This window comes from Pinus tabuliformis, chromosome 5_1, assembly GCF_031772625.1.
Source record: "Pinus tabuliformis cultivar Carrire ecotype Pingquan chromosome 5_1, CPIR1, whole genome shotgun sequence".
In the NCBI taxonomy this organism is placed as follows: Eukaryota; Viridiplantae; Streptophyta; class Pinopsida; order Pinales; family Pinaceae; genus Pinus; species Pinus tabuliformis.
In genome coordinates, this window is record NC_142305.1 from 801,725,471 (window position 1) to 801,736,661 (window position 11,191).

Below are 11,191 nucleotides of genomic sequence, written 5' to 3' on the forward strand. Positions count from 1 at the left end.
CTGCAATTATCACCACTAGTGAAGAACCACTGGAAAAAATCTGTAGAGGAAACTGAATGTGAAGAATTTAGCAAAACATCTGATTTGTTTCCTTCATATAGATCAAAATGGCATAAAAAATATCAGATGATTAATCCCATGACTTAAACACTTTCATTAGACAAAGGGATTGAACTAGATTTCAATCTCATAAACACATGCTACTTCTAACTACTCTGCCTGGATTCATGTTAAATTTGAATTTTATTAATCACAGTGAACAATTGGAAAAAATAAGAATCCATCTTAACTCCAAATCTCTAAATCTATTAAGCACTAAGAGGGATTTTAAAAAATTAGGACCAAAACCTCTCTATATGAATCTATACCAGATCCCCCATTAGAAAAGAAACTAAACCTTACCTTGCTAATTTGTCTCCCTGAAGCATGTTGAAACCATTGATGAGCAGAGTTGTTGCAACACCACTTGGATAAGTTAGCTTGTCATTAACAAACAATACTCGAAACTAGTACAGTCCGCTAAATTCAAAAAATCTGGCAATGCCATTCATAACCAACATTAATATGTTGTGAAAACTTAGTTCATGGCTAGTAATCATCATCTTTCTTAGAGGTACCAAAAGTAAAATACCACCGAAAGTGACCAGGAAAAGGAACCCAACCATCCATCCAATGTTGGGTTGCTTTATGGTATTGGGAGGATTCCCTTCAACATCAATTCCTTCTTGTTCATATGTCTTCCTATTCATTTCCAACAAATAGGATCCAAATCCACCTGAGAGCTTCAATCAACAAAGGTTATCATGAGCCTCAAAAATGCTTTCACCATTATCTCAAATTACTTAAAACTACATGTTGAACAAAAGTATAATCTTAATATGAATGAGTGTGGCGAGCCCAATGGCATACCTCCATAGGTGGTGCTATGACAGGCCACAATGCAACTCTATATAGTAGTGTTATCCTGTCTTGTGAACAAAGCATTCAATAACCCAGTCTTATCCAATACTTTGCTCCAAGTTCTCATGAAAGAAACCCAATAGTCCAAGAGAGATATTACCACCATTATGATTTGTTGATGGCAACCATTTCTTACCTTCTTCTTAGGTCAAACACTGGCTAGTAATTTACCATCAGAAGTGCAGTGGCAACATAAACTTTACTCGTACTAGCTCCAAGGCAGCCAAACTCACTAAAGGAAAACCCTGTAAGTTAAAACAATGTTTTTATGTGTTGACATGATTAGTATTTATAACATTTCATTTAAGCCAAAGGATGCAAAAATATCAGCAGAACCTCAAATAATTATATAATATTTAAAAATAGTCTCTCTATGTCTTTCTTGATGCAACATTTGTAGTGATGTAGTAATCTCCCTACTTCTACAACTCTAGCTTGGAACTTTTTCTTGTACCTTTAATGACTTCCATGCATCTCCTAGCTGGATCTCCTAGATTTGCATCATCATAAAAAAATGAATCCACATTGTAATCCAATGATCCATCGTCTCCAAAGAGATCCATATCAAACTACAATTGAAGTTCTTATCATCATACTTCCAAAATGGAGTGCACTTGAGACTGCATGCAACAATTTTTAGAGAACTTTGCTAGGAAAACTGTTAAAGAAGTTTCAATTTAAGCTTAGTAAAAGTATTTACATAACTGTAAATATATTTTAGTATCATAACCAATTGGTTGGATGGGGAGGCAAGTGTCCCATATGATCCATACATAAGTAGAGGCTTTGAGGAGCTAGTGTTGTGCTACAATGCACCTGCCATAGAAAACACATCACCAGGTGTCTGAGTAGATGGTGTTGAGGGTGTAGAGCTTGGGGAAGGGCCAACATTATTCATTGTTCCAGAACTAATTGCAGGATCGGAAGAGGAACCATACTTCTTCCTTTTTCTTGTAGTTTGACTCTTGGAGGCATCCTTTCAAGATCACAACATGGGAAAGTTAAGCTCATTATTGGAGTTCAAAGGAGTGAAAGTTGAAGCAAATACAACATGGAACATATGTTTCAGCAGTGGATGCAACGACAAAGACTCTTTATTAACCCAAGAATTAGTTAAAGAAATTTTGGGGGCGGGTGAACAACAATCCCATTGAAGTCTTGGCACAACAATAGATTTATCCAATGGCCATAATATCAGTCTCCAAGAGAGATATCATAATAGACATAATATCATCGAAATAATTAGATGTAGGAGATGGAACCAAGGGACTCAGTCACAGAGTGGGCATCTATTCCCATAGTTCCTAAGGGACAAAATAGTTGCAATTTTCTGAGGATAAAGTTAAGAGAAGATAAATTTTAAGACTTGGAAAGAAACAAAAAGAAAAATTAGAATGGAAGAAGACTAATGCAATAGCCAAAGACACAAAGGACAAAGTTGATTTGGTCTGCTTTCTATATGAAAATATAATTTCCATATTCACTTGCCAACAATATAAGCAAACTCACTAAAGGATGCATCAATTTACAAAACTTTATCGTTTTATTACTTAGGTTCTTAAATAAAAAATTTCATGTAGGTTCTTAAAAGAAAATTTATCATATACTTATTTTCATAATAGATAGAGAAAGGGACTTAGAATTTAAAAAGAGGACCCATACCTGACATCATGAAATTCTCCTATGATGGTACTTACGCAATGCCTTTCAGATCACATTGAAAGTAAATTCAAGTAGCAAGATCATGCCCACCAATATAAATTTCTCAAAACATGTTTTATTCAAAGCCCAATTTTAGCAGAAAAAAATTATTTTGGTCTTTCAAAATTTCCAATACTGTAATAGATGAAAACAAGTTTGAATCATGCTTGGAAAAACTCCTGGAATATAAATCTCTTCTAGGACCTATAGGTTCTCTAGGTTTTCTAACAGCAAAATAGAAAGAATGTTATTTTAGACATTTGGAGATTAAACATTTAATTGTGGACTTGGGATCCCATGCACGTATATTTTCATGATTTCCCTTCAACAATGAAACAATTCAATCATCAACTGTTAAGCCATGCAACCCTTCAACTGGTGTCAACATTTGTCAAAAAACCAATAATTGGAAAACAACTTTCCCAACAAATGAATTTCAAGAAGCTCAAGTAAGAATTAGAAAACAATAACCTAGAAGCAAGCATGATAGGAATATGTTTAATGGAAAGAAAGTGTATGCATTCCACTATGGCCTGATAATATTTGGTCCTTTGGACCTTCATGTAATCCAGGATTACAAATATTTTGAAGCATCCTAAGATTTTGCTGATTCCCTTAAAACAACAACTACAATGGCATCCTACTGAATATTTTTAGCCCTGTGAAGGGCATCAAGAAGCATAATACAAATTTTAACACATATTTTACATCCATTCAATCGTGTTTCTTCAAAAACCTTGAAATCTTACATTCATATGTTTGCATTGCTTAGCCCAGTTATAACACCATTATAACATGCACAATCAGGCTTACAGCCTGTAGCTTTTAATTTATTAGATAAATCATAGTCCTATGTTATATTCCTAGACTTAGCAAGACCATGAATCATGGTGGTGTATGTAGTCACATTAGGGGTATGGACACGCTTTTGCATTTCTTACCAAAACACAAAAGATTTGTTAAATTTCCGCTTTGTACAAAGGCCATATATAATAATACTATAAGTCACAACAGTTGGATAGCACTTCAAATGTTTCATTGGTTGAAAACATACAAATGCCTCATTTATCTCCTCTGTCTTGATGAGAGCATGAAGTAGACAGTTCGATGTATATACATTTGGGTTCAAGGCTTTCTTCATCATTTCATCCATAATCAATTATGCCTCTTCTATTCTTCCTACCTTTCCAAACTCATCTACAAGACTGATATAAACAAATACATTCAAAACTATGCCTTTGGCCTTCCTCAAAAATCACGTATGCCTCATCTAGTCAGTGAATCTCTGGAATTCCATCAATAGGCACTCCATAAGAAACTAAACTAGGATAATGGCCCTTTATTCTCATTTCTTCAAGGAGTTGGTAGGATTTTTTCAGCTTTCTTGACTTCCAAAAACTATTAATGGTAGTGTTATATGCAAGAGTATAAAGTTCACAGCCTTGCTCTTTCATTGTATAAAATAGATTGTATGTTTTATGTGCTTCACCAGTCTTTATAAGAACATGCAGTAGTGTAGAGTATGTAAAAACACCTGGAACATATCCATGTTCTTTAATTTCTTCAAAAATCCTATGGGCCTTGTCAATCTGCCCTGCTTTAAGAAGAAAGTTCAGATATACATTATAAAGTGTTATATCTGGTGTGCAACCTCTACGAATCATATCGTTTAAGATTTTATGCCCATCGTCTTTCCTACCCCACTTGAAAAAGTTCTTAATAAGAGATGCATATACAACATTGTTTGGTGGATGACTTTCATCCAACATTGTTTCAAATAGTGTATATGCTTCATCAACCTTGTGTTGTCTACCTAAACCATCAATCAAAGAAGAATATGTTACTACATTTCGCCTACAAGCCTTTTCTCTTAAACTGTAAAAAAGGTTGTAGGCATCATCCAACCACTGAATCTTGCACAATCTATCAATCTTGATGTTAATTGTCATTACATGTGCAAACAAGCCTACATGTGCCATGGTCTTCAATACTTTGTAGGCATTATCTAATATATTTTCCTTGCATAGGATAACAATCACAATTATGTAAGTGGCAATATTAGGTTCTACATCTATTTTCATTTCAGTGAAAAGGATATAAGTGTCATCCTCTGCTTCTCTTTCCAAGGAAAGTAAGAATATATTTATATGTTATGGTGTCAGGTTTCCACCTTTTTTCTCTCATTATGTTTAGTAAATTGTAAGCTTCATCAAACTTTCCAGCATTTCCAAAGCCCATAATTAATGTGGTTTATGGATAAGCACATGGAACATTTCTGGTGAGTTCCATGTTCTCCAAAAATTCTTCTGCTTCATCCAATCTATTTTCCTTGCAAATTTAGTATTAAATCCAACACTTGATGTGATTCCTAAGGAAATTCATAAAATAATTGGGAACTTTGTTCTGTTGAAACTTTTTGCTGATTACAGAGATATGGAACCAGTAGTAGAGACCTTTTCTTCCAAATGATTTTCATATTGCAACAAATTGGGAGAGGATGAACAACAGATTTAAGTTGTTATGGGGAACTTCTACAACCTTCGTATGGTGATATTAACCACTAATTACAATGCTACTTTTAAATGAACTATGTTTCTCCTTTTGTGACTGAAATTTACATGGAGAAGGTTCCCTAGCTTGAGGAGTATTAGCCTGTGATCATGGTGCTATTATTGGCCAGTACTTGTAGAGGGTACCTTCTTTTGAAACCATTTTAGTATAAGTGAACAAATAATAGATAGCATGCAGATGAGCATTGTTTTGAAGAGATTAGCCTGTGGATGAGAACTTGTTTCAAGAGATATTTTTGTTGTCTTTACACCTTTTGAATGTAGATCTATTAGCATGAGATCGAAAATTTTTGGTTAATATATTAGCATTCTTAGGGAAGGTAAATATATTAGCATTGTTAAGGGAGCATCCCTTGTGGCCATTTTTAAACACTCATTACAACAGTAGTGAGGAGAAGAACACACCAATGGGAGTTCCCTTACCTGCATTACCCTATGAAAAATCAGAGGATATTACATCAGAAAGTGAAAAAAAATGGCCAAGAGAAGAATGAAATTGATTAATTTCTATTTAACAAAATCTCACAAGAAAAAAAAATGTCTTTGCACTTTTGACCTGTGTTTGATTTTCAATTTTCATAACAACAATATTTTCATGGGCACCATGAAGCCTGTTTGACAAGTAGGAGTTCCAAATGAACACACTTTATCTTTTCCTTCATGACAAGTATAATCAATAGAAGAAAGTATAAGAATGTATGCCATACAGTTAGCATTGGTCATAATGGGAAAGTCCAATTTGTAGATTAAGTACACAACTTAAGGTTCAATAGTTGATTTAATACATAAGCCTTGAAGAAGCTTATATTTCCTCATAGAATTATGACATAGTGCAGCCACCAACTTAAAACGTGTGCCATACACTTAGAGTTGGCCACAATGACAAAAGTCCAATTTGTAGCTATGCCACACAACTTAAGGTTTAATGGTTGATTTAATTCGTAGTTCTTGAAGATGCTTTTGTTTCCTCATAGAAATTATGACAGAGTATAGAAACCACCTTACCACTATTTCAATAGATATATTTAAAAGGGTTTCATTTTAAAACTGTCAAATATGATGTCTAGACATAATAATGTTTGGTCAAGTCTAGCTTGATCAGATTTTACTGGGCATAAGGGTTGCCTAAATGACAACTAATATATGTAAACCAAATTTCTTTTCAGTACATTCAACATTAAATGGTTGATTATAAATGTGTTAATAGAATTACTGATTTGCTTTACTTTAGGTGCCATGCATCTTCGTGCTTCTACATGTTGCATGCATCCTCGCTAACTCTATGAGGTTTGGATAACTGATTTTAGTTCTTGATGTCAAATGTGGCTATCCTTTCAGCCTACATTTATTGTCTAATGAGAGAAGTCAGAATACAATAGTTGTAAGAGGTTACAACTTTGAGGTATTTTGCATTCAAATAATAAATTTGAATATGGTTTCAGAAAACAAAGACTGATCTTTATCCTCTATATTTTGATCCACTTCATGAAGTGGAATTTCCAGAAATGATTAAAATACCAGTCAATTTGAAAAATAATGTTTCACTGGCAGGACTTCATATGCAGGTCCAGTCCCAGAGAATGTTGATTCTCATGATGTGAATGAATCTTGTTGAGTATTATCATTGCATTTTTGGGAACTACATCAGTGATTTCAAGCCTATTTATAATTGTTATTAAAGACTTTAGTGCAATACCTATAAGACATTCAAGAACCATGGAAAAGTCATTGCATGAAATAAGAGATATATGAGCTCCTCTCTCCATGGAACATGTTGTCAAGGTATCACGTTTCATCTTGGCTATAAATGAAATTTTAGAAAAAGAAAACTTAGAAATTTGAATATTTGTTGAGCAGATAATTTTTTGTTAAAATAGGAATCTAAAAAAATTCCCTCCAAAAGGGAAGCAGAGTAACAATTTTTCATTTCTGGAAATAAAATCAATAGGTACATTAAACAGTTGTTAGGAGTGCAAATACTCACATACAAGAATAGAAAACCCCAAGAGATCAAACATGGTAGTAGAGAGACGAGATTTTTGAAATTTTCACATCGTTGTATTAGGTATTTATAGAAGTACAAAATTGATGAAGTGTGATCATATTTTACCATGTCTCCTAGGGTTAACCAAAATATACATATTTTGGTGGGTGATTGGAGTCATGGACCAAGCCCCTTAAGAATCATGTATAATAAGATTGGAAAAATAAATTGAAAATTGCAAATTACAATCATAATACATATAACAACTAAGTCCATTGGAAGTGGAACTTAGTGACTAAATTGCATCAACTTCTCCCTAATAAGAGAAAATCATTCAAAATCTTTGTTTATGCTAACCTTCTTTCCAGTGAAGGAGATTGCATAATCAACAAGAACTATGTGTGGGTTGTGTTCTCCTAACAGAACACTGGAAGGTAAACCACTATTGAAATGTGAGCTCATGCAACCATTGGTGCTTGGTGGGAAGAATAAATGTCCTTCCTATAGTTGTTGAAGGGTAGGCTAAAAATCTATAACCTGCATGTCTGTGTGGAGAGGGGAACAATTAATAGTGTATCCTGAGAAAGATTAGTAATATTTGTAGTCTTCTTGGTTGTGAGTGGGATTTTGTCAAGGCTTATATCAGTCATGCTTACTTACATTCCATTTGGCTATATGGTATGTCATCCTCCCTTCATCATATCATATCATGCTGCATATATTCATATATAAATATAAATTGTTTTAATCTAAAATATATATTGTCTTATGCACCTAGGTTCAGAATAGTGTAAATCCTCGCTTACAGTCTATCATAAGATTAGCAAAAAAAAAAATAGTCCTCACATCATTTACCAGTTTGTCCATTCATGCAAAATAAAATTTTCCCCACACACACACCGGGCTCTGTATACTATTGTAACATGATTTGCTCACATGCATGTCAAATGGCATTGAGCCTCTCCCTTGGTTGCTTGCTTAGATCTCCACAAACAATGCATAATCGAACACATAATTGTCTCATGAAATGTTTTATTGTCAATGTGCCATTGACAATCCAATATGAATCACATGTTTTATTGTCAATGTCCAGTTTAAAGTTTAAACACTGCGATTCATAACTTGGAATGTAAACACATTGTCTCATCTATATCAAACTACAATCAAGATAGCTATTCTTTGTGTTTACATGGACTTTGTCATTTGATTCCAATGAACTGTAGGATCCCCTGGTATTTTCCTTCTGCAAGTTTTAGACAACATAGTTGTTGGGCACAAAGAAAATGGCATACAATGTGCACAAAACACAGGAATGTAACAAGTGACTAGAATGTACAAGGATAGAATAGGTAATATATCATCTCCGAGCACAAGACCAAAACCAACCCTTGTCAATCCAAGATAATGCACAGGAAGACATAGAATAACAACCCAAAGCATTATGGACAGAGGAGAATAAAGAGAGAAGGAAGTTCAAGCAAAAAATTACACTTTCAAGAGAAGAATTTATGTGATCCCATTCCCTATAATATCTTTATAACAACTTTGCATGTTATTTTTTATATACTCTGAATACATGTTATAATAAACATCAAAAACAGAAAATAGAAAAATGAAATGAAAAGAAAAATTAGACGTCCATTAAAATTTCTTACCTATTCATCCTCTTGAGAATCAGCAAAAGAAGCTCCCACAGATTCTGACTTGCACTTAGCATGGATGATAGGACCCCACTTAGACCAGTATATGCCTTCATTACTCCCATTGCAAGCCTACATATACACTGCTCCTTTATACATCCATCCATTTGTTTCATTTCTATAGAAATAATCAAAGATTTCTCCACATATAACACAAACACTATGTTTATCATTAGTAGGCATTGCCACTTCGTCACTCTTTTTTATACAAACTTGTTTCCAAAAGGAAAAAAGTAGAAACAACCTCAGACGTTGACACCTCTTTTCCACTAACCCATTCTGTGTCACTCACAAACCATTTTCGAGACACTGATTATGGTACTTCTGCTTACAAATCTTAGATACAGTTTGATTTCGAGACACATGCCAATCCATGTGATTGTTATGCTCTTATTGAAACTTGAACCGGTAACTGCATGTTGTGCACTGTCTTGGAAAATCCTCATACAATGCACTAAGAACAAATTCATGATGAACTTTGAGTATATCTTAATTGAATTGAGTTCCAATGATATCTTAAGCAACAACCATTTCTTTAGCTAGAACTCACTTTGGAGGTGTTGCATTCAAAGACGGGGTTGGAAACAAGGATGTTGTAATAGAAATGACATGCATAGTTGCATTTTTATCTAAGGATAGATTTGGTATTGTAGCTAAAGAAATAGGTATAGATGGATTAGAATAAGAGGCAGCCGAATTTTCTGTACATATCACACCCTGTGCCATCAGTGACCATAAAAGAGACGACACATTGCATATTGAATATGGTAATGTGGTGTTTGAATTTGTCAACTATGATTTTTGTGATGTTGCTACTACTAATAATGAAGTTGGTGGTGGGCTAGGAGATAGACGAGGATGCCCTCCTAAAACCTGGGAAGATAAGTTATTGGGCAATATAGGAATTAAAGCAAGCCTTGTTGCTAAGCCTGAATTAGAATTCATCATGCTACTACTCACAATAGATCCCCTTGTTTGGGATGCTCCATAAATTAACTGTGATTGTTGTGGAGGTTGAGATTGTGTAAACGCTACTTAAAATGAAGTAATCTGTTGAAATGGAGTAAGGAGAATTGGTTGTAATTCCTAAGGTATTGGTAACTGCTATGGAATTTGGTTACCTTGTGAAAGGTTGTGTGGTAATTGATTCAACAACTTTGGAGTATCTTGGGATTGTGACACTTGTTGTAATTATGGTAGCTATTAAGGAATTTGTTAAATAGTTGTGATTGAAGTGGATATTTTTGAAAGGAATGTGAATAATGACCTTGGGAATGGACAAAAGGAAGTTGAAATTGTGATTAAACAAACTTCATGAAATTAGTTTGAGACTGATGGTTTAGTGGTTGAAACTGTTGATGTTGAAGGGGTGGTGCAGATGGATGTATAGGTGGAAACATTTGCATAGAAGGCTATACATATTATGTGATAGGAGACAAACAAGCAAGTCTTTGTGATTGGTGTCTTTTGATAAAGAAATGTTGCTCGATGATGGTGTCATAGGTCACAAGAATTTGAAGCTCAGAGGATCAGAGCTAAGTGAAGATCCAGAAATTTCCTGCGATTTTGGTACCATTCCTAATGGAACTTTTGTACCTACTAACCTAGATTCAGTTGTTGAAGTTGTAGGGTGACCAACAGAATGTGTTAAATTGAATGAATATGCCAACCAGAACTTGAATTGTTGTGGCTAGGAACAGACACTTCAAGTTTTCTCAGCCTTGATTGTGAAGTTGGGCTATTATTTTGATGTGTCAGGTGAGGAGGCTGACCCATTACAAGTTGATGTCCTAATGCACCTTGACTACCTTGCATCAAAGATGATGTCTCAGTGGAAGTATCTCTAATATTTCAATACACAATACTTGATTTCTTTGTTTTCTTATGGATTTATCTTTGATATTTCAAGACACAATACTTGATTATGAAAGAAAGATGGCTAGTTCTCTTCAGACTCCTATATTAAGAAAAATATCATTATGTCATACATCCTTCATCTTTATATGTTAAGGAAATCATTAAAAAAGGAAAAAACGAAATGGGGAATAATTTGCAATCAAAATAATTAGATCAAAAAAGGCAACAGGGAGAAAAGAAGATTACCCTTATAGAATTTCTCCCCTCTGTCTCAATCATAAGTGTATCCATATGAGACAAGGGTTCATGCATCTGCGAACCATTGTCAGGAAGAGGAGGTTCTAAAAAAAATGGTTATTCCTGACTGGCAGATGCAACATAAACCACCACACTCTTGGCTGCTGCACTAAGTCATATTG

At 34.3% G+C, this 11,191-nt stretch overlaps 1 pseudogene; it reads right to left on the reverse strand.

Annotated features, from left to right (window-relative positions):
* Positions 1-3,235: 3,235 nt before the first annotated feature.
* LOC149167371 (uncharacterized) lies at positions 3,236-4,995 on the reverse strand (annotated as a pseudogene).
* Between the last annotated feature and the right edge of the window lie 6,196 nt (positions 4,996-11,191).